Here is a 22,873-nt window from a genome sequence, read left to right as displayed (position 1 = left end):
GATTCATTTCTCACTCTACTCTTTCCATCATTTTCTTCATACACTCATCAGATCATATCATTTTGTTTTTACATTTTATATTTCATATCACTCTGTTCCCTCCTTTCCTCTGCCACCACCTACCTCTAGACACACTTGATTATGCACTGAATTCCTTTAACTGTCTTCTAATGGATTTCTTTTCTATCTCTCCCTCCTCCATTATCCTATAGCCTGTTGCCTTACTTGTGTCCTCCAAATACTGTTTTCATTGTCTCATAACATACATAAGTATATACTCACACTAACAGAAAGACTTCTTTAAAATATTCAATGACATCACCCCCTGACTGTCTGTAGAATAAACTCCAAAGGCTCACCACTGCATTCAAAGCTCTAATAAGCTGACTCTGCTTTACAGAGACAATTTTATCTTCCAATATTCCTCTACTCTTACAGTCAACTACTTAGTCTACACACATGTTTAATATACCTTTGCTTATTCTCATCAAGGAGTTAGAAATGGTATTCTTTCTTTCTACTTACACCCTCACTCCAACCTATTCCAACTCTACCAGTCATTCAAAGTCCAATTCAAATCCAACATCCTCCAAAAGATTTTTCCCTATGGTTTCAGCCACACTATTTTTTTCTTCCTCTAAGCAACTGTTAGCAATAATTTTCTATATTTTTCATTTTGTCACTAAATTCCACGCTGCCTTGCATTATTACTTTTCCTGTATTTTTGTTTGGTTTCCTGTTAACTGGAAAGTTCATAAGATACTGGAAAATAAAGGCTAAGTTCATGTTTTAATACACCTAATTTTCCTTCCATCCATCACAATCCACCCCAGCACCACAACATCTTATAGACTATGCATATAGTAAGATTTCTCTTGTTGAGCTCTTTAAGGTAATAAACAAATTCTCTTTGAAATAATCTTCACCATTTTCTTAGGTTGTAACTCTCAAATTTCACAAAAGCATTACTTTGCTATTTCATTACAGTGCTTATTGCCCCTCACAGGGCAAGCAAGACAACCTATCTGAAGAATTGGGGCACCCTGAGGGAAAAACAGGAGGTAGTTAGGCAATTCAAACCACCAATAGCATCTTGTCTACCACCTTCCCTCACATCCTGATGGAGACGGATAGAATCCAGGGCCTTGGAATTCAAGAACTTTAGGAATGACAATGTCTCCCAAAACACTTCCTCTAGCCCAGTTTCTGCAGCCAATATTGTGGGAGATGGGAAGGGACCCCTCTTCTGCACTACAACCAGCAACAGTCGACCAACTGCCACCAAGAGTCACAAAAGTGGGTGCACATGCCAGACCACCAATCCTGCTTCCAACAAAGCACTCACTGTCATTAAATCCTATGGTTAAGGGGTTAACTATATTTACCTTCTACCCACCAACTGTTACTCATAGTATTCACATGCCAACCTTGCTAAAACAGCAAAGCAAAGTAGGAAAGACAGGAGACAGGTTAAGAAAGTTGAGCCACCAACTCCACCTCTCCTCAGATCCTGATTGAGACAACCCAGGTCGCTTAACTCAAGAGCCTTTGGATGAGAAATGCTTCTGCCCAGTATCTATAGCCATCCCCTTGAGAAGCAAGTGTCTCCAAAACAGAAGCAGCCTGAAAACTTTTCTTGAAGGTACTATAGCTTCATTTACTCAAGACCCAAAAAAGAAACTTTTTATCACCAAAGAACCTGACACTGTCAAATTAATCAGCATCAGAAACCTTGTGCTTTTCATCAATAGAAACAACAACATATCTGTGAGAACGGGGAGAGGTTTCAGCTGAAATTTTGATTGTCTATAATGTATATCTTCAAAACAGGAGATCTCTCTCTCTCTCTCTCTCTCTCTCTCTCTCTCTCTCTGTATATATACACATACACATACACATACACACACGCATGTGTGTGTGTGTATCTCCCCCATTAAAATGGGAGTTTCTTAGAGCAACTGAGTGCTCTAGTGTATAGAACACTGGCCCTGGGGGCAGGAGGACTTGAGTTCAAATTTGACCTCAGACACTTGATACTTACTAGCTGTGTGATCTTAGGCAAGTCACAGTCCCATTACCACATGAGAAAAAAATGTGAATTTCTTGAGAGCAGGGACTGTCATACTTTTACCATTTTTATCCTTAAAGCTAATCCTAATAAACACTTAATAATTGTGGGGGTTTTTTGGACTCTAATATCATAGAACCAAATGTATGGTATGTGAAAGCAGAAGAAACTCTCAAGAAACTGGAGTCAGGAAGAGTGACCAGAACTGACCAAATCTGTGGAAACGAAAAAAATATTCTGAAGGCAATAATTTCAATGGTCATTGATTTTCATGGTGTTTCATTAAGGAAAGATTCCACAAGAATGGAAATGATGAAACCTTATCACATATGTAGCATCACATGAAGTAGAAAAATGCACTGAGATTGAACTTCATGTTCTATGATGTTCGTATTCATGATCTATGTTTCTAACTGCCTAGGTAATCTCAGGCAAAATATTCTTTGGTTTCAATTTCCTCACTTATAAAATGAGAGGGTTGGACTAATTGGTCGTTGAGCTCTCTTTCAGCTCTAAAACTATGATCCTACAACCATCAAGGACTAAGGTGGGTTGGAGTTACCTATAGAAGGAAATAGATATTGCTGGCAACAATATCCTATCTTCCATCTCCACTTATTGCTGTCTTTTCCACATGCTGACTTCTGCCTTCAGTCTCCATGAGCAGAGAGGAACAATACTATGAAGGACAAAGATATACTACACCACACCTCTCCACTGAATTGGGAAGGCTTGATAGAAGAACTTCATAGGACTGAAGCAGGGGTATTTTGGTGGTCTACATCAGTGCAAGGAACACTGCCATTGACCATTTACTTCCTGGATCCATGGGGTAATGACACAAGGACAACAAAAACAAATACTGAAGACACAAAAAACCCAATATTGCTACAATTTTGTTCACTTTAATATTTTTTTTAAAAAGCACATAGGTGGTGCAGTGGATAGAGCACATGCCCTGAAGTCAGGAGTACCTGAGTTCAAATCCTACCTCAGACACTTAATAATTGCCTAGCTGTGTGACCTTGGGCAAGTCACTTAACCCATTGCCTAAAATAAATAAATTAATTAATTTTTTTAAAAAAGCACATAAATTCAGTTTCTCAGACAATCCTATTTCTTGCTCTTTGCTATTAAAAGGTTTGTGTTTGTTGATGATATATATAATTATTAATAGCAAACAAAACACTAAGAAGGAAGGTAGTGTGGTAAAATGAATAAGGCAATGGATTTGAAGTTAGGAAAACTTGAGTTTGAATTTTGTGTCAGACATACTAATCCTGGACAAGTCACTTAATCTCTCTAGGACTCAGTCTCCTTAACTGTAAAAATGCTTTTGTGTTCAATGACCTCTAAAATTCCTTCTTATTCAAAATCTATGATCTTTTTAGCCTAGGAAAAATTTCTTTACTCACATCTAGTCATTTCCACATTCTCATACATGCACAAAACTGGTAATTTTATGTATTCCCAAGAGCAGCCTTGGTTTCATGTTCTTTTGGTTTTTAAAAATAATAATAATGATGATGTTAAAACCATGAGTTATTCAAACATGTGCCTCATCTATAGAGGATAAAAATAGAAGCAAGGTTCAAAGACTCCCAGATTAACAAACTGTCCAGCCTGTCTAACTTAAGTGAGGTAGCATGATAAAAAAAAAAAACCAAAACTCCCAATTTCAAGGTTACATCATTCAAGCAAACAGAGTTTTGCAAAGATGCTGCATTTGGCCTGGGGACTGGGGGAGTGGAAGAAAAGAAGAGGAAGCACTGTTATTCTCCATGTATCATCTCTACTGGACATATTTTTTTTCTTTGTTCATTTAGATTTCTGACCACCAGAGATTTTTGGCCACTTTGGATTTATGTTTGAAATGCTAGTGTCTCCCCAGCTCTATGATGCAGCCTTCCTCACCAAAGGCAAAGGATCATGGATGATATGCAAGGCAAGGACACTTATTTAGGGAGGCAAATGACCTTATGGTGAGGGGACCTGATACAATCTGATGGCACAACAAGGACAAGCCGCAACATCTGACCTTCTCCCAGGAAACCTTCATGAAACTCACCCAATGCACTACCAAGATAAATATCAAAATCTCTGAGGCAGGCTGTGTCCCTCCCACTTCAGCACAAATCCTCAGAAGGACTTTTGTATTTGGAAGCAAACAAGGATTCCAGGCTGCTGGGTTTTTTTTTTTTCCTCAGGGCCCAGTGTTGTTGAGAAAAACAGCTGGGGGACACATAGGTGGAGTTGTTCAGAGTAGGCTAATCTCCCGTTGCCAAGGTAATCTGAAGAAATTCATCCTGTACCCTTGATAGGAAGGGTAGGCACACAGGCATTCTGAAATTTTATTTCGCTTCATTTTTGTGACAAAATGTCATTTTTACATTGATGTGAGACAGGGAAATGTCTAGTATTTAATATACATTAAAACAACAACATTCATAGACACTTTACCACTGTCGTCCTCAGTTTCTCACCTATAAAATGAAGAGGTTTGAACTAGCTAACCTCAGACATGTTCTATCTTTAGAAATATGAAACTGTGATTCTATGAGTAGTTAGCATTTTCAGGATTGAACTTAAGTGCCTCAGTCTACATAAAACCTTTTCAGATTCTTCCTAGCTACTAGAAGAATACACCCTCTCCATTGCCTTGAAACTTATTTTACAAATATGTATATATATATATATATATATATATGTATTGAAACTTGTTTTACACATACGTAAAATATATTTATTACATATATCATATATATGCACACAAACAAACACACACATACACAAACATAGATACATGTTGTTTACCCCAGTAAAGTATCAGATTCTTTTAAAAAAACATTGGTTATAGCCCATTGTATCCCCAGGGACTGGGAGATAAACAGGTGCTTATTAAATCAATTGTTCTCAACCCTTTGGTGTTATGGACCCCTGAGGTAGTCTGGCAAACTTGTGGAATCTTTCTCAGAATAATGATTTTGTGCAGTAAATAAAATACATATGAGAGAGGAAAGCAATTATACTGAAATATAGTTATCAGAATTATTTTTACAAAAATTCTCAGTTTGTTCTTATTCAGTCATTTCACTTGCATTTGACTTTGAGAACTCAATTATAGTTTTCTTGGTAAAGATAGTAAAATGGTTTGCCATTTCCTTCTCCAGCTCATCTTACAGATAGAGGCAGATAGAATTTAGTGATTTGTCTTTCTAACTTCAGACTCAGCACTCTATCTACTACATCACTTAACTGCCCAGGTCTTGGGTAAAGCATGCTTTTTTAGATATTTATGAGTGAGGGAATTGCATTGTTAGGCAAAGATCATTCATGACTCAATGTGCATAGCTGGTTTAAGCTTTGGAGTGTTGGGGTAATTGGTCTTGTGAACCAAAACAACTGGGTTGACTGTAGTTTTCACTTTTCATTTGAATGCTGAAGTATTGCAGAAATACAACCAAATAAAGAATGGAAACAGTTGGGTCATCTGATTTTCCACCACATATAGAAAGAAACCCATTACCACACCACATGGTAAATTTAATTTACTAGACTTCATCTTTCAGTCATAATGAGGTATAATGGAAAGAGAAATGGAATTAAAAGTCAGAAAATGACTCATTGACTTAGAGTAGGAAGGAATCTTCCAGGTCATGGACCTTTTTTATTCTTCAAAGCAATACAATACAGTGCTTTTCACAAGATAAAGGCTAGAGGACACTTTGATCAAATCAAGGAGGACACAGATTACCCCAAAACTGGAAACCCTAAGAAAAGATAATTATCTTTGAAATAGGAATCGTGAATGTAACTAGAGTTGAGGTTATGAACTCTGAAACCACAAAGCACAAAAAAGTAGGCACAATGCTAATTATGCCTTTTTACCTTTCTGCCATGTTTTATTGATTAACTTCAAGATGATAATTACATGCAAAGTACTGTGATGGTTTTATGTTAAGTATATGAGACTAAAACTCTTTAGAAAGAGGGGTGTGTATGTGTTGCTTTTCTGCATACATAAGTAGAAAAATGGGATAAACAAGTCTGAATTCTATGAATGGGCTTATCTTACTACCTTCATGATACTCTATTAAAAAGGTTAGATGCCCCATCCCTAGTTCCTACCCCAGGTTCAGGTAAAAATGCAGGAATGAAAATGATGGGGATGAAGGGGGAAATAGAAAAAAATTCTGTAGATATATCTGACAAGATAGATATTCAGTGAAATAGGACTTTCAAGTTTCCTGATGAAAAGAGCAGAACTGAACAGAAAATTCAATTTTCAAATACAAGTCTCAAGAGAGGCATAAAAAGGTAAACAGGAAAGAAATAAAAACATGTCATTAAAAAAGATTAAATTATTTATATCCCTAAATAGGAAGATGATACTTGTAACTCTTGAGAACTGCATCAGCTAAATTCCCAAGCAATTATTAGGGGAAATTTTATATCTCGAAAAACTTACAGGAATAAAATAGAGAGAGAGAAGATCAATGAACTGGACATGTAAAAAAAAGCTAGAAAAAGAAATTTAAAAATCCCCAATCAAATAATAAATTTGAAATTCTGAAAATCAAAGGATAGATTAATAAAATTGAAAGCATGAAAACTATTGAACTAATAAATAAAAAATGAGTTGGTTTTATGAAAAAATAATGAAATAGCTAAAATTTGGGTTAATTTAATTTTTAAAAGAGAAAAAAGAAAACCAAATTATCAGTATCAAAAACAAAAAGGGTGAATTTACTACCAATGAAAAGGAAAATAAAGCAATAGTTAGGAGTTATTTTCTCAACGGTATGCCAATAAATAAGATACTCTAAATGAAATGGCTGAATATTTACAATAATTTCCTAGATTAACAGAAGAGGAAAAAATACTTAACCCCATTTTAGGAAAAAGAAATTGAACAAACTATCAATGAACCCCCTAACTAAAAATCTCCAGGGTCAGATTTATAAGTGAATTCTACCAAGCATTTAATAGTGGTGATACTGGCATACTTGGAAAAATAGGCAAAGAAGGAGTCCTACTAAATTCCTTTTATGACGTAAATTTGGGACTGATATCCAAACTAGAAAGAGTCAAAGCAGGGAGAGAAAATTATAGATCACTTTCTCTAGAGAATATTGATGCAAAAATTTAAAAAAGAAATATTAGCAAAGTGATTGTAGCAATAAATCACAAGGATTATATACTATGACCAGGTGAGATTTATACCAGGAATGCATAATTAGTTCAATATTAGGAAAAGTATCAGCATAACTGTCCATATCAATGACAAAAATAACAAAAATTACATTCTTATTCCAATTATATATAGCACTCATTCCTATTAAAAAACTTTAGGGAGCATAGAAATAAATGGAGTTTTCCTCAAAATTATAAGTAGTATCTATCTAAAATCATCAGCAAACACTATATGTGATAGGGATAAGCCAGAAACTTTCCTAGTAAGGTTAGAAATGAGATAATTATTATTCAATATTGTACTAGAAGTGTTAACTTGAGCAATAAGAGAAGAAAAAAATGAAGAAATTAGAATAGGCAATGAGGAAATTAACTATCACTCTTTGCAGATGATATGATGATATTCTCAGACAATCTTAGAAAATCAACTACTTGAAACAACAATTTTAACAAGATCAGGATATGAAATAAACCCACATAAATCATCAGCATTTCTATATATTACCAACAAATCTCAGCAGCAAGAGATAGAGAAATTACATTTAAAGTAAGTGTAGACAGTATAAACTATTTAGAGTCTATCTGCCAAGGCAAACCCAGGAATTATATAAACACAATTGCAAAAAACTTATTAAACAAATGAAGTCAGATCTAAACAACTAGGAAAAAATATCAATTGCTAATGAGTAGGTTTAGTTAATATGATGTAATAAAAATGACAATTCTACCTAAATTGATATATATATATATATATATATATATATATATATATATATATATATATATATTCAGTGCCATACCAATCAAACTGCCATAGAATTGTTTTGTAGAGCTAGAAAAAAATAATAACACAATTCATCTGGAAGAACAAAAGATAAAAAATATCAAGAGAATTAATGAGAAAATGCTAACCAAATTAAAACCATATTATATTGTGTCAATCAGCAAAGCTATTTATTACTGGTTAGGAAATAGACTGATGGATCAGCTGAATAGGTTAGATACTCAAGACAGTAGTAAATGTCTATAATAATCTATTGTTTAGTAAACCCAGAGACTCCAGCTTCTGGGATAAGAACTCACTATTTGACAAAAACTGCTGGGAAACCTGGAAAATAGTATGGCAGAAGCAAACATTTCATATCATATACCAAGATAAGGTCAAAATGGGTACATGATTTAGAGATAAAGGATGGTACCACTAGCAAATTTCGAGAGCAAGGAATTGTTATCCGGTCATATCTATAGAAAAGGGAAGAATTTAGGATGAAATGAGATTGAGAACATTATGAAAGTCAAAATGGATGATTTCGATTACATTAAATTAAAAACAACTTGCACAAACAAAACCAATGTAACCAAGATTAGAAGGAAAACAAAACAGAGAAATAGTCATTATGGATGATGTTTCTGAAAAAGGTTTCATTTCTCAAATATATAAAGAATTTGATAAGAATTATAACAAATTTAAATATGCATGTGTACATATATAGATATATATATAACAAATTATAACAAATTTATAAAAATATAATTAATTTCCCAGTTGATAATTGGTCAAAAGATATGAACAGGCAGGTTTCAGATGAGGAACTTAAAGCTATCTATAGTCGTATAAAATTGCTCTAAAACACTATTAATTAGAGAAATACAAATTAAAACAACTCTGAGGTACTACCTTACACCTCTCAGATTGCTTAATATGACAGAAAAATAAAATGATAAATGTGATAGAAGATATGAGAAAACTCAAATGCTGTTATTGTTGGTGGAGTTGTGAACAAATCCAATCATTCTAGAGAACAAATTGTAACTATGCCCAAAGTGCTACAAAACTGTGAATACCCTTTGATCCAGCAATATCACTAGTAGGTTTGTATTCCAAAGAGATCATTAAAAAATGAGAAAGGGACTCACATATACAAAAATAGTGGCAAAGAATTGGAGAGTGAGGGAAATCAATTGGAAAATGGCTGAACAAGTTGTGGCATATGAATGTAATGGAATGCTATTATTCCATAAGAAATGATGCACAGGCAGATTTCAGAAAAACTTGGACTTACATGAACTGTTACTAATTGAGGTAAGCAGATTGAGGAGAACATTATAAACAGTAATAGCAACATTGTGTGATGACCAACTATGATAGACTTGGCAATAAGTCTATGTATTCAAAAACCTTCAGGAGCTCCAATATTCTCTTAGGAGAAAATACAAACCTTTTGACCTGAACTTTGAGACTCTTCACAATTTATCTTCAACCTGCCTTCTAAGACTTGCTTCACATTATTCCCCTTCATATAATAAAATGAATCAAGACAACTCCAAAAGATTCATGATGAAAAATGCCATCCACATCCTGAGAAAGAACTATGGAGTCTGAATGAAGAAAGATGCATACTATTTCACTTTTTTGATTTTTGGTTTTTTTTCTTGTGGTTTTTCCCTTTTGTTCTGACTCTTCTTTCACAATATTACTTAGGTAGAAACATGTTTAACAAGATTGCACACATAAAACCTTTATCAAATTGCTTGCTGTCTTGGGGAGGGGTAAGGGAAGCGCATGAGACAGAAAAATTTGAAACTCAAAATTTTATAAAATTGAATGTTGAGGGGTGGCTAGGTGGCATAGTGAATAGAGCACTGGCCCCAGAATCAGGAGTACCTGAATTCAAATCCAGTCTCAGACACTTAATAATTACCTAGCTGTGTGGCCTTGGGCAAGCCACTTAACCCCATTGCCTTGCAAAAAAAAAAAAAGAACCTAAAAAAATGAATGTTAGGGGTGGCTAGGTGGCGTAGTGGATAAAGCAGCAGCCCTGAAGTCAGTAGTACCTGGGTTCAAATCCGGTCTCAGACACTTAATAATTACCTAGCTGTGTGGCCTTGGGCAAGCCACTTAACCCCGTTTGCCTTACAAAAAAAACACCAAAAAATGAATGTTGAAAACTCTCTTTACACATAATTGTAAAAAAACGTTAAGTGAGAAAAATAAAAATTAATATTTTTAAAAGAAAGTAGAGAATTCTATAAACCGGTAGAATTATAGAAAAGATAAAAAGCTCACATGAGCTGAATTTTGAAGCAAGATAGAGAATCTTAAAATAAGTGAGTTAGCTTCAGACATCAAGAATGGTCTGTGTAGACATGTAGAGGTAGAAGATGGAATGTCAAATTAAGAGCAAAGTCAGCTGTTCAGTTTAACTTGGAATACAGAATACACGAAGGGGAATAAGGTGAAACAAGTCTAGGAAAGCAGGTTGAAGACAAATTGTAAAGAGCTTCGAAGTCCAGGATAAAAAGTTTGTATTTTATCCTAAGAGAATATTGGAACTCCTGAAGATTTTTGAGTGGAGGATTGATGTTGTCTCACTTGTGCTTCTGCAAAATTTTTTTGAAATCTGGGAAGAAAATGGATACAAGGAGACAAAATAGACCATTTATTAAGAGTCTATTAAAATGATCCAAAAGCCTGATAATAATAAGAAGAACCTGAAAGGATTGTGATTGTAAAATAAAGAGAAAAGGATGAATTTGAGAGATGTGTTCAAATCAACATGGCTTAGCAACTGATTAAATTTGAAAGGGAAGAGTAAGGATAGGTAAGACTCAAGGATTTTTGTATTTTAAATGTCTGCAGAATGTTCAAGTAAAAATGCCCATTGAGTAGGTGAAGATGGCGTAAGATTAGAAGAAAAATTAAGACTGGACCCCTAACACTTGAGAGTCATCTAGAAAGAATAATAGAAAACGAAGGTGGCTAAAGGTCTGAGAACAAATGAGATCATTACAGCAAAAAGTATGAGAGAAAGAGTGAATAGGATACAAGACAATACACCCACTCTTATAGGTAGAAGATGGATATTGGACTAGAAAAAGAGACTAAAAAGGAACAAGACACATAGGAGAAGAATCAGTAACAAACTGTCAAGGCAGCCAAAGGAGGGCAGAGTGTCCTGAAGGAGGGGATGTCAAAAAAGCTCATAAAAAGCTCATAAAGATCAAGAAGAATGGAGGCTGAGAAAATTTCACTGGGTTAGTGATTAAGAAGTCGCTGATATCCTTCTGAGAGATTAGTTTGAAAAATTATAGGAATAGTAGCCCAATTACAAAGAGTTAAAGATTGATGGCATAAGTGAGGAAGTAAAGGCATCAAACTCACTTTCATAATAATTTATACTCGTCTTTTCTACCTATCCTTCCTCAGTCTCCCTTCCTTAGTTCACCTTCTTCTTCCTACCCTTTAAGGTATGGAGATCTCTTGGTGTTCATTTCTTTCTTCTCTTACTATCTGCTTTGGTGAACTCATCTACTTGCATGGGATCAATAATCCTTTCATGAAGATAAATTCTAAATCTATATCTTCAAACTCAGTTTCTCCTCTGAGATTTAGTCATACATTTACAAATTGTTTACTAGGAGTCTTGGCCTGGATATTTCTCTGAAAGTTCAATTCAAAATGTTTTCTTATCTGTCCACTGGATGTTTGAACTAAGATAATCTCCAACTTCCATTCTAAACTGTAAGGATCACACTCAACAAATCTATTTCTGGATAGCGAACTCAACTGTTAGAGATGGCCAATTATTTTCTTGTCATTGGTTTCGCTTTTCAATTCATCAAAGAAAAATTTTTTTCACATTTTGGAAAAGAATACAGTGTTAGGGTTGGAAGCATTTTGTTATCTGCTCAAGTTCTTTAACTAATCTACTAAAAGAAAGGCAAAAAGAAGGAGGACCAAATAACAAATCTCCTACATTTATTCACATGTATCATATTCCCCTCCCCCATTAGATTGTAAGCTTCCTGAGGGTAGAGTCTGTACTGTTTTGTGTTTTTATATTTTTTTTATTTTTTATGATCAGTGTGTAGAAAAGCTTCCTACATATACCTGGAACTTAATAAATATTAGAATGTTTATTGAATTAAATTCAGTTGAGAGGGAGGATTATAAAAGTAAGTTAGAAGCTGAAAAAAGCAAAAAAGAGTAATCCACCAAGAGAGTCATGAATGGATTTAAAACCACTTCAGTAACTCCAAAACCATCATTGCTTCTGATGCTGTTGTCAGTATCTCCTGCCCCCTTTCACCTCTTATTCTTCTGTCTATTCTTGTTCCTCTCAGGTCTGATTGCTTTTAAAATGTCTCCTTTCTCCTTTGCCTTTCTTCCAAATGAGTGCTGAGGAATAGCCGGCATTTACCTAGGTTGTCCTGGCACCTGACTGTAGACAGTCTGTGCACAGAAGTAATAAGCCCTGCTCATTTCCTCTATAGTTTAACTTCAAAGTTGTTTGCAAAGTCAGTGCTCCAGACAAAGGTATCCTGGTAAAAAGCATTAACAAATGTACCTTTTTAAGATCTCCAAGTCTAGGATGAAGGAATAGCCTGTAGCTTTTCTTCCTTCAAGTTCAGTCAAAGTCTCCAGGCTGAAATGCAACAGGCTGAAAGTTAATTCAGTTATGCACACACACTGACCGTTAAGAGCTGCCACTCAGGCATGACTTGCTTGACCTGCTCACCAACCATGAGGTACATAAATGAGGGTGCAGCCGGCTATGGCAAACTGCTTTGGATATCTTGATTAGCCACTGATTAACTTCTCTTCCCCCACCCCAACCTAGAAATTTCCTCTGATTATTACAGAGGAATAGACCAGCTTCAACCAAAGCTTTCACAAAGTGTTGGAAAAAGCATATGACTAGAACACTAGATGTAGAATCCAGAAGAGCTGCAATTCTAATCCTGTTGTCGATACTTATCGGTTATATTAGCCTTTTTCCTCTCAAACTCCTCAGCCTCAATGTTCTCATCTGTAAAATGGGGATATCTCCAATATTCTCTCACAAGGTCCATGTGGGACCCAAATGAGATAATGTCTACAAAATACTTTGTAAATCTTGAGGTGGTATTTGAAAATTAGTTATTATTCTCATTTCATTGTGCCCCACACAGAGTCGAAGGAAAATCAATATAAGATCAAGATTGTTGAGTTGGATTTGACTGAAGTTGAATTTCACAGCCCCATTGTGCAATTAAGAGCCCAGGTTAATATACAGCTGTTTCTGAAATAAAGTATTTTTTTATACTTCAAATGATACTATGTAGTAGCCACTCAACAAATTTTTGCCTCCAAATCCTAGGCACTGTCAAATGGTTCAATGTCAATAATAGATATGATTTTGTCAGTGGAAATGACATTAAGAAGTTGCACTATCATGAAGAGGACAGGTAGGAGGCAAAATGGTTAGAATACCAAGTCTCAACTTCCTGGATTCAAATCTGACCTCAAACATTTATATGCTGTGTGATCCTGGGCAAATCACTTAATACTGCTTACCTCAGTTTCTTCATCTGTAAAATGAGCTGGAGAAGGAAATTTCAAACTATTGCAGTATCTTTGCCAAGAAAACCCCAGATGGGGTCACAAAGAGTGGGACAATACTGAAATGACTCAACAGCAATGCTACCATGAGGAACAGTGGAGAGAGTACTAGAATTGAAGTTGGGAACACCCCGGGTTCAAGTTCAGCCTCAGACACTTACTAGCTGTGGGACCCAGCACAAATAAATTAATTTTTGCATGCCTCAGTCTCTAAAATGGTGATAATAATAGTATTTATGAGCAATATCTTCAGGGTGATTGTGAGGATCAAATGAATAAAAAATTGTAAACATATAGCATAGTGGCTGGCACATAATAACTGTTTGTTTCTTTCTCCTAGCCATCTGCTCTGCTGTTGTACCCTAAGAGATTTTCCTAAGTTAACTTTCATTTGCCCTGGACATTTCTTGTGTACATTAAAATATGAGCTCCCTGAGAGAAGGGTCTTTCTCTATTATTCTATCTGTATTTCCAGTGCTTAGCACAAGGCTTTGCAGGTAAGTGTTGAATAAATGTTTTACCTATTCATTCATTCATCCATTCAATAAATACTTGCTGTTTAACTGACATTACCTTTGTCTCTGGGACACTGCCACATCCTTGTGGATTCTGCAAGTTATGTAATAATGATAAATGTTTCATATCATTTATCAGCTAAATATAGATCTACCCTTACCCTCAAATAACCTGAATGCTATACACATCACAAGAGTTTTTTATCTTCTGCATGCACTTCTCACTAAATCACAACATTGCCTTCAAGATAGCAGTACACAACAGAGCTATTCTTTGAATTGTGGTTTTCATGAAGGTTTGGAATCAAGTTTTTCCAAAGGTCTTTATCTGCCAGAAACATTTTGTTTGACAGTCTTTGAGAAAGGAAAATGAAAGAACTAGCATGACAATTTTATAATCAGCATATGGTTGTGAGATAGTAAAATGACTTTTTGTCTCTAAGGGAAAAATACTCCTAAGTATTTTGAGAAGTCAATAAATAAATACAATAATTGATTTTAGAGTGATGGAGGATATAAGAACCATTTCATTCTTTTAAAGTAAGAATTAGAATAAAATTATGAAAAATCCATAATATAAAAGTGATCTCCTGTCTTGGGGTTGAGAGTATAGTGACTAGAGAGGTGATCTGAGAATCAGGAAAATTTTGGTTCATGTTCTGTTTCTAACACATATTAGCCACATTATCTAGGATATTGCTGAATCTCTTTGTGCCTAATACCAAGCAAGTTCTGGATATGTATCAGTGGATGAAGCTTCCATCCCAATATTTTCCAAAACCAAAAAAGGGTTAAATATATTTTTTTCTTATTCATTCCAAACAACTTTATAAGGGAATAAAGGAGGACAAAAAAAATCAAGTCAGAAAAAGCTATTATGTTTTACTAGATTGAGTGAAAAAGACTGAGTCCAATGGCTAAAATGAGTTTTTGGAGGGGGATTATCTTCCCATGTTGATTATTTGTTTCTTCCATGTTATTTGTATCTACAATTGAGAATTGTAGGTATATCATTAGTGCCTTAAAATGGTAGTACTTAATATATTTTATTCTCCTATTCAATAATCTATTCTATTTATTATTATCATTATTGTTATTATCAAGTGATCCTCATTGGTTGAAATTCAGGACTCAATGCCCCACATCTGCTTTAGGGGTGAGTAAAATTAATTGGAGTTGAAGAGAAGAAAGAACTGAACTCTTCAAGCTTCCATCATCAAGAAAGAAAACAGATGATGCCAACTCTCATCAGATCCAAGAAAAGAGAAACACTGAGAAGAAATGGGTATGTTAAGGAATAAATCTCTAATATGTCCCTATTCCCAGCTTGCTACATTAGAGTCATTGGGGAATTTCCCCTTGAGGGACTCTGTCTCAGTTGAATTTAGTTATTTCACTCTCATAGGAAGAGATCCTTCAGTCTGTATTGTTTGGTATACAATTCCAAATGTATACTTTCTCTAATTTCTGTTTTCTATCTGTTTGGATAAATATTTTCTATTTGTTATGTGTGTTCATTGTGGAACTCATTTTTAGTGGGAAGGAGTAAAAGGAGTAGAGCATGGGGCTCTACTAGGAAAGTGATAAAGATGGTAGTTTGAACCTAAAAATTACATCCACTGGACTAATGATATTTAAGACAGATAAAATTTCAGGTACACCCTTTTTACTGAGGACAGCAAAGAGGTCAATCTCTAACCCCAACCTTCTGTTTCCCCTCCTGGTAGGAATCAATGTCTCCCTTAGAAAAAGGTGGAGGTAATTGATAAATGATCAAAGGATATGCAAAGACAATTTACAGATGAGGAGATCAAAGCAATCCAATCCATTGCTCTAAATCATTAATTATTAGAGAAATGCAAATTAAAGCTTCTCTGAGGTACCACCTCACACCTCTCAGACCGGCCAATATGACCAGAAAGGATAATGATCATTGTTGGAAGAGTTGTGGGAAATCTGGGACACTATTACACTGTTGGTGGAGCTGTGAACTCATCCAACCCTTCTGGAGAGAAATTTGGAACTATGCCCAAAGGGCAACAAAAATGTGCATACCCTTTGACCCAGCAATACCACTACTGGGTCTAAACCCTGAAGAGATGATGAAAAAGGGTAAAACCATCACTTGTACAAAAATATTTATAGCAGCCCTGTTTGTGGTGGCAAAGAATTGGAAATCAAGTAAATGTCCTTCAATTGGGGAATGGCTTAGCAAACTGTGGTATCTGTATGTAATGGAACACTATTGTTCTATTAGAAACCAGGAGGGATGGGATTTCAGGGAAGCCTGAAGGGATTTTCATGAATGGATGCTGAGTGAGATGAGCAGAACCTGAAAAACACTGTATACCCTAACAGCAACATGGGGGTGATGTTCAACCTTGAAGGACTTGCTCATTCTATCAGTGCAACAATTGGGAACAATTTGGGGCTGTTTGCAAAGCAGAGTGCCATCTGTATCCAGATAAAGAGCTGTGGAGTTTGAACAAAGTTTAAGGACTATTCCCTTTAATTTAGAAAAAAACATATATCTTATTGTCTGATCTTGTTACCTCTTAGACTTCTTGTCTCTTCCTTAAGGATATGATTTTTCTCTCATCACACTCAATTTGGATCAATGTACAACATGGAAACAAAGTAAAGACTGACAGATTGCTTTCCATGATGGGGGAGGGAAGTAAGATTGGGGGGGGGGGGAGATTGTAAAACTCAAATAATATTTTTAATAAAAAAACAATAAAAAAGATTCCCAGGACAGGGAAGCAAAAGCAGTCAAAAAAAAAAAGAAAAGAAAAAAGTGGAGGAAGTAGATGCCACAGAAAACTATTCTTGCCTCCCTGTGAGTCACCTATGTGGGTATACATAGCTTAGATGGAAAAAACAAAAATGGCAATCATGACATCAGGGAAGTGATGCCATGACAATCACATGAATTGTATTTGAGTGGTGGGGAGGGGGGCTGTGTTAAGTCACTATCCTCATTTTCTCCTCCCAAGTCATCTGGGTTCAGTAGCCAGGTATGAATCAGGACAACTGGAGATGGCCCTGGATGAGAGGCAGTCAGGGTTAAATGACTTGTCCAAAGTCTCAGTGTGTCAAAGTTCCAAAGCTAATGGGTGTCAAGTGTCTGAGGCCAGATCTGAACTCTTGTCCTTCTAACTCCAAGGTCAGTGCTCTACCCACTACACCAAAGATCAGTAGAGTCTAGTCAATCTGTTAAATGAATTTTTTTCATGAACATTGAAGCAGATTCCACTGTTATGTACAATGCTAAAGGATCATTAGCACCCCAGCTTAAGTAATCAGTATTCAGCTACAAATAATAAAAAGAATTGGTTCACTATATGTAGAAAGATAGGTGGGTGTGGGTGTGTGTGTGTGTGTGTGTGTGTGTGTATGAGAGAGAGAGAGAGAGAGAGAGAGAGAGAGAGAGAGAGAGAGAGAAACAGAAACAAAGAAAGAAAAGAAGAAAGAAGGAGAAAGAGGAAAAGAAAGAGAAGGAAGTGACCAATCCGGGAATAGGTGATCAAATTGGAATGTATCAATATAATGGAAGATTATTACCCTGGAAGAAAAACAAAAATTAGGAATTTTAAGAAACAAGAGAAGAATTATATGAAATGACACAAAGTAAAGAACCAAGAAAACAATTACTACGATGTAAATAAAAATAAAACTAAAAGACAACAGAAATGAGATCGATACAATGACTAACTGTGATTGGAAAAGACTAATGATCAACTATATTTCTCTCCACTTTGTAAAGAAAACATAGTCAATGTGTTGTTACATTTGACAACTATATTCTGGAAAGAAAATTATATTTTAGGAAATGACATCTACATAAAAATTGATAAAATTTTCTTAAGGTTATTTAATCTCTGCAAGAGATCAAAATAGTTGAAATATTAATTATTCATAGATAGGTTGAGCAAATACAATAAAAATGACAATTCTGGCTAATTTTTTCATTATTCAGTGCCATACCAATCAAACTTCCAAAAAAATTATATAAAATTAAAAAAAAAGAAGAAAATTCATTCAGAAAAACAAAAGTTCAAGAATATCAAGTGAATCAATTAAGTCCAAAAATGTGAAGGAAGATAGTCTAGCGAAATCAAACTTCCACAAATGAGTAGTCATCAAAATAATATGATACTAGTTAAGAAATAGAGCAGTAGATGAGTGAAATATATTAGGTACACAAAATACAATAGGCAATAATCTGTATAATAACAATAATAATAATAATCTATATAAACCCAAAGATCTTAGTTTTGGGTACAAAAACCAACATTTAACAAAAATACTAGGAAAATTGGAAAACAGTTAGGAAAAAGCTAGGACCTATATCTCACATGATAAGGTCAAAAATGGATATGTAATTTAGATATAAAGGGCAATATCCTAAGCAAATTAATTATCTGATAAATGTATGGCTAAGGGAAGAATTTATGATAAAAAAACAAGATAGACAACATTGCAGGATATAAAATTGATACTTTTGAATATATTAAAAGAAACAAAAAACACAGTTAAGATCAGATGAAAAGCAGAAAACTGGGGGGTGATTTTAAATAAATTTCTTTGATAAAGATCTCATTTCTCAAATATATAAGGGAACTAAGTCAGATTTATAAGCATATGGGTCATTCTTCAATTGGTAAATAGCAAAAGAATGACTGATTTTTTTTTTTGTTTGTTTTTTGCAAGGCAATGGGTTAAGAGACTTGCCCAAGGTCACACAGCTGGGTAATTATTAAGTGTCCGAGATCAGATTTGAACTCAGGTTCTCCTGACTCCAGAAATGGTGCTCTATCTGCTGGGCCATCTAGCTGCCCCAAGAGCAACTGTTTTAAGAAGAAAGAAATATATCTATATTCATATAAAAATGGTAATAACCTCACACCTATCAGATTGACTAATAAGATAAAAAAGGAAAAGGATAAATATTGGAAGGGATTTGGAAAAATTGAGACAATTGTGCACTGTTGGTGGAGCTGTGAACTGATCCAACCTTTCTGGAGGGCAATTTGAAACTATGCCAGATGGGTTATAAAACTGTGTAGTTCTATATTCCAAAAAAGATCAACTAAATGGGGAAAGGACCTTTATGTACAAAAATATTTATAGCACTTCATTTTGCAGAAGCAAATAATCAGAAATTGAAGGGATGTTCCTTCAATTGGGGGACAACTGAACAAGTTGTGGTATATAATTGTAATGTAATACTATTCTGCTATAAAAAGTGTTGAGCAGGATGCCATCAGAAAAACCTGGGAAAACTTAGTAACTGAGGAGTGACAGCAATATTGTACAATCATCAACCATGAATTACTTAGCTATTCCCAGCAATATAATGATTGAAAACAATTCCAAAGGACTTATGAAAAATACTATCCACCTCCAGAGAAAGAACTGATAGAGTCTGAATGCAAATCAAAATAATTTTTGAAAACTTTCTTTAATTTTGTTTGGGTTTTTTGTAGGGGTCTATGTTTTCTTTTGCAACATAGTTAATATGGAAATGAGTTTTGCATACTGCACATATATAATTTATATTAAATTGCTTGCCTTTCAAGGAGAGGGAAAGGAAGGAGGTAGAAATATGGAACTAAAAAATTTATAAATAAATGTTAAAATTTATTTTTACATATAATTGAAAAATTAAAATATATAAATTTCTCCCAAAAAATCTCCTTTATGGTTTCATTATCTACAAAATGAAAAGGGTAGACTAAAAGAGTTCTAGGGTCTTTCCCAGTTCTAAATATTATGACTTATAAATAAACTCTTTCAATCCCCAAATTTACTAAATTTGATATCTAAAGTCCTTTATCAATTTTCCCTATCAGAGAATGTGCTTATTTACTGTGCTATAAAAGAGCAGCTTCCAAGTTGGGGATCTATTTTGTGCGCACATATTTTTTCCTCCAAAATAATGAAAGTGATTTAAGTGTATTCATTTAGATTTCTATTAGTCATTTCATTCCCTACCTTTTGTTATAAAAAAATCTCTAAATTTCCTTTTGGAATACCTTATGTGATGAGAACAACAAAGGCCTATTCTAGCTTAAATATACCACAAAAGAGAATGACAGGTATATATAATGAAGGTCAAAAATGAGAAACAGAAGAAGAAACTAATGGACCTGATGGCTTCGGTTGATCTTTTGTTCTTGTTCCTAGTATCTTTTGTTTGCCAATCAGGAAAATTCTTAGTAGAGGAAAGATTCTCTTCATTCTACCTTCCATATGATTTCTATGGAAAACTTTAGTTTTTCTTTGATGGGGGTGTGGGAGGGAAGAGTTTAGGAGACACAGATTCACAATTAGGGATTTAACAAGTTAAAATAAATTTTTTAATCCTAAGTCAAAAAGTTGTCTGGAATCAAGGGCCTTGAGTGAGTAGAATAAAATACTGCTAAAATAATGGTTTAATCTCAGCCTAGCATGTTCTGCTGACTTTTCTTGGTTTCCTGGTTATATGTAGTAAACTCAAAGCTCCTATCATAGAGAGACTTTCCAGTTACTGCATTCCAAATAGATGGTAGCAGATGACAGCCTTGAAGAATTTAAATGGTCTTGAATGTGGTACATAGCTGAAAACTAGCAAATGGTAGCAGAGAGCAGCTTGATAAACACGAGATAAGGAAAGATGGAGAGTAATCCAGAAGAGCGTACTGATAGCTCAGTAATATTACCCTTGCCATCTGTACAACCTGGACTCATGTATCTCTATATGTGAACCATCTAAACATGTTTTCTAATCACATATGTCCTCTGTCTTAATATCTTCCCCCACTGATGGTATGATAACTTGAGGTGATGTATATACTCTACATCTTCAAGGAAAATTTTTTAATCATTATATCTGATTTGCAATATGATTAACATGCCTTTTTAGTCTTAATGTTTTCAAAAAAATAAACACATTGGTAGAAACTCATGTGCTATGATTTAGAGTGGATACTGCCCTAAGGTACTGCATTCAAATGTGAAATCATTTTTTCTGGGAGCCTACATTAGCACAGAGAGAATGAAGCAGGTGCCCCATGTATAAGGATTCTCATGTACAAAGCATCTGAGGGAAAAAAAAACACACAACTATTTAACCTCAACTTTGTTTTTCCCATCAGAAACATTAGTACATCTGTGTCTTTTCCAATTTAAGGCAACAGTGATCTAATTTATGAACTTTTTCCCCAATAAAAAAATAACAAATGGAAAATTTAACATGGAATTTAGGAGTCTTTGGAATTAGCAGGTACATACTGACAGATTTATAAGGGGCGATGCACTGATAGCTACATTTTAGGAGTGGGAAACAGCTGCTCTAAAGAAATAGTTTATGTTTCCCATATCACAGAGGGCAGAAAGCACCATACTCATCCAGTGCCTTTGGTAATTATTACCTAAAGTTGTACAGCAAAGTCCATTCTCTTGGACTTGAACCACTTTACCATTTTTCCCATTAAAATCCTGGAGAAAAGGAAACTGTCCTATGAGGATACAATTAAGAAAACAACAGGCTTTCAAATTAAGCAGTTTTAAATATGTGACATGAAAACAAGGTCAAGTAGCCACAAGCCCCAACTAAACTATAGCCGAATCCGGCTACCAAGAAGTCAACAAGCTCTTACTATGTGCCAGGCTTCTGTCATGTCAGACTGTAGAATGGCCTTGTTCATCCATACTTAGTGATTGCCTCAACCAGGATGAAATTGTATTCCTGGAAATAGTCAAAACCAGGCATACAAAAAAAATTAATAGGGTTAGAGCAATTCTGCACAAATATGAGGCAAACAGGGTGGATTCTCTTTTCTCCCAGGCTCCTAGGCAGTCCTAATAAAGAATTTAAGAGCAAAAGAAAAACTGGCAATTATCCACTGAAATTGGGTTATGGAGACTACCCAAATTGACTTGACATTTCACCCTCTGTTTTAAGCCTCTATTTTCCCTCCAGTAACTTTCTGGTTATGCATTATCTGGTTTTGGCTGTCTACACCACCCACTTCATCAGATAGTTGCTCAACCCCTCCACTTGGCTTCAAGCCGGGTAGGCCTGACTTAAGAAGATTGATGAAGACAGTCAATGCTCTCTTTTGATCTCTCTAGCAGTCCATATTCCACTGAATAATCTATTGCAAATTCTGAATGCAGGGATTGACATCAACTCCAAATCGTGTCATAACAAGGCACTCCTCAGATTTATTCCAGACTCTGTGAATCCTTAATTAATCAGATGTCCATATTTCAGTTTGGTCAGTGACAAGACATTTTTTCCTTGGTTGTCTTCTCAAGAGCTTTGAGGGTCCCTGGAGTAATTTTTCTCCTCTGAAATCTACACTTTATAGGCCAAATGTTCTAACTGGCAATCTGCCACTAAGGTCTAAGCCTTGCAGATGTTTTCTTGTGACCACACTAAATACCACTCCTCTGAGAAACAGCCTGATAAGTTAGCAGTAAATTTAGGACTCTAGAGTGAGATAAAAACCTCATATGCAGCTCACTTTGCCTACAGGTCTGGAAGAGACTTTGAAATGCTCCAAGGCAGTGAGTACTCAAGTATCTGTGATAATAGGTAAGAATCACATCAATAAATCTAAGTTGAAAATAATCCCCAAACCTCTTTCCTACTTAACAGCCTCATTCTCCCTCACAAAATCTATCACTAAAGCTGATAAGAAGGAAATAGCTGACAGATCTGTCTGA

General features: G+C 35.0%; 1 protein-coding gene across 7 annotated transcripts in view; it reads right to left on the bottom strand.

Moving 5' to 3' along the window:
* LOC141488096 (estrogen receptor-like) overlaps positions 1-22,873 on the bottom strand; it is a 432,648-nt gene that overhangs the window by 356,323 nt on the left and 53,452 nt on the right. For 2 of the 7 annotated variants that reach the window (XM_074187836.1, XM_074187842.1), the window contains exon 2: positions 12,610-12,687. The exons of 4 other annotated variants lie outside the window; for them this stretch is intronic. The gene's annotated coding sequence lies outside the window, so the exon portion shown is untranslated. Of the gene's footprint in view, positions 1-12,609; positions 16,181-22,873 lie in introns of those variants that run through there. One more of the 7 variants, XM_074187837.1, reaches the window with a different exon arrangement.

The sequence above is a fragment of the Macrotis lagotis genome, chromosome 5 (genome assembly GCF_037893015.1).
Source record: "Macrotis lagotis isolate mMagLag1 chromosome 5, bilby.v1.9.chrom.fasta, whole genome shotgun sequence".
NCBI lineage: Eukaryota > Metazoa > Chordata > Mammalia > Peramelemorphia > Peramelidae > Macrotis > Macrotis lagotis.
The sequence above is the reverse complement of the archived record's forward strand: the minus strand, read 5'-3'. Positions and strand labels throughout refer to the sequence as shown.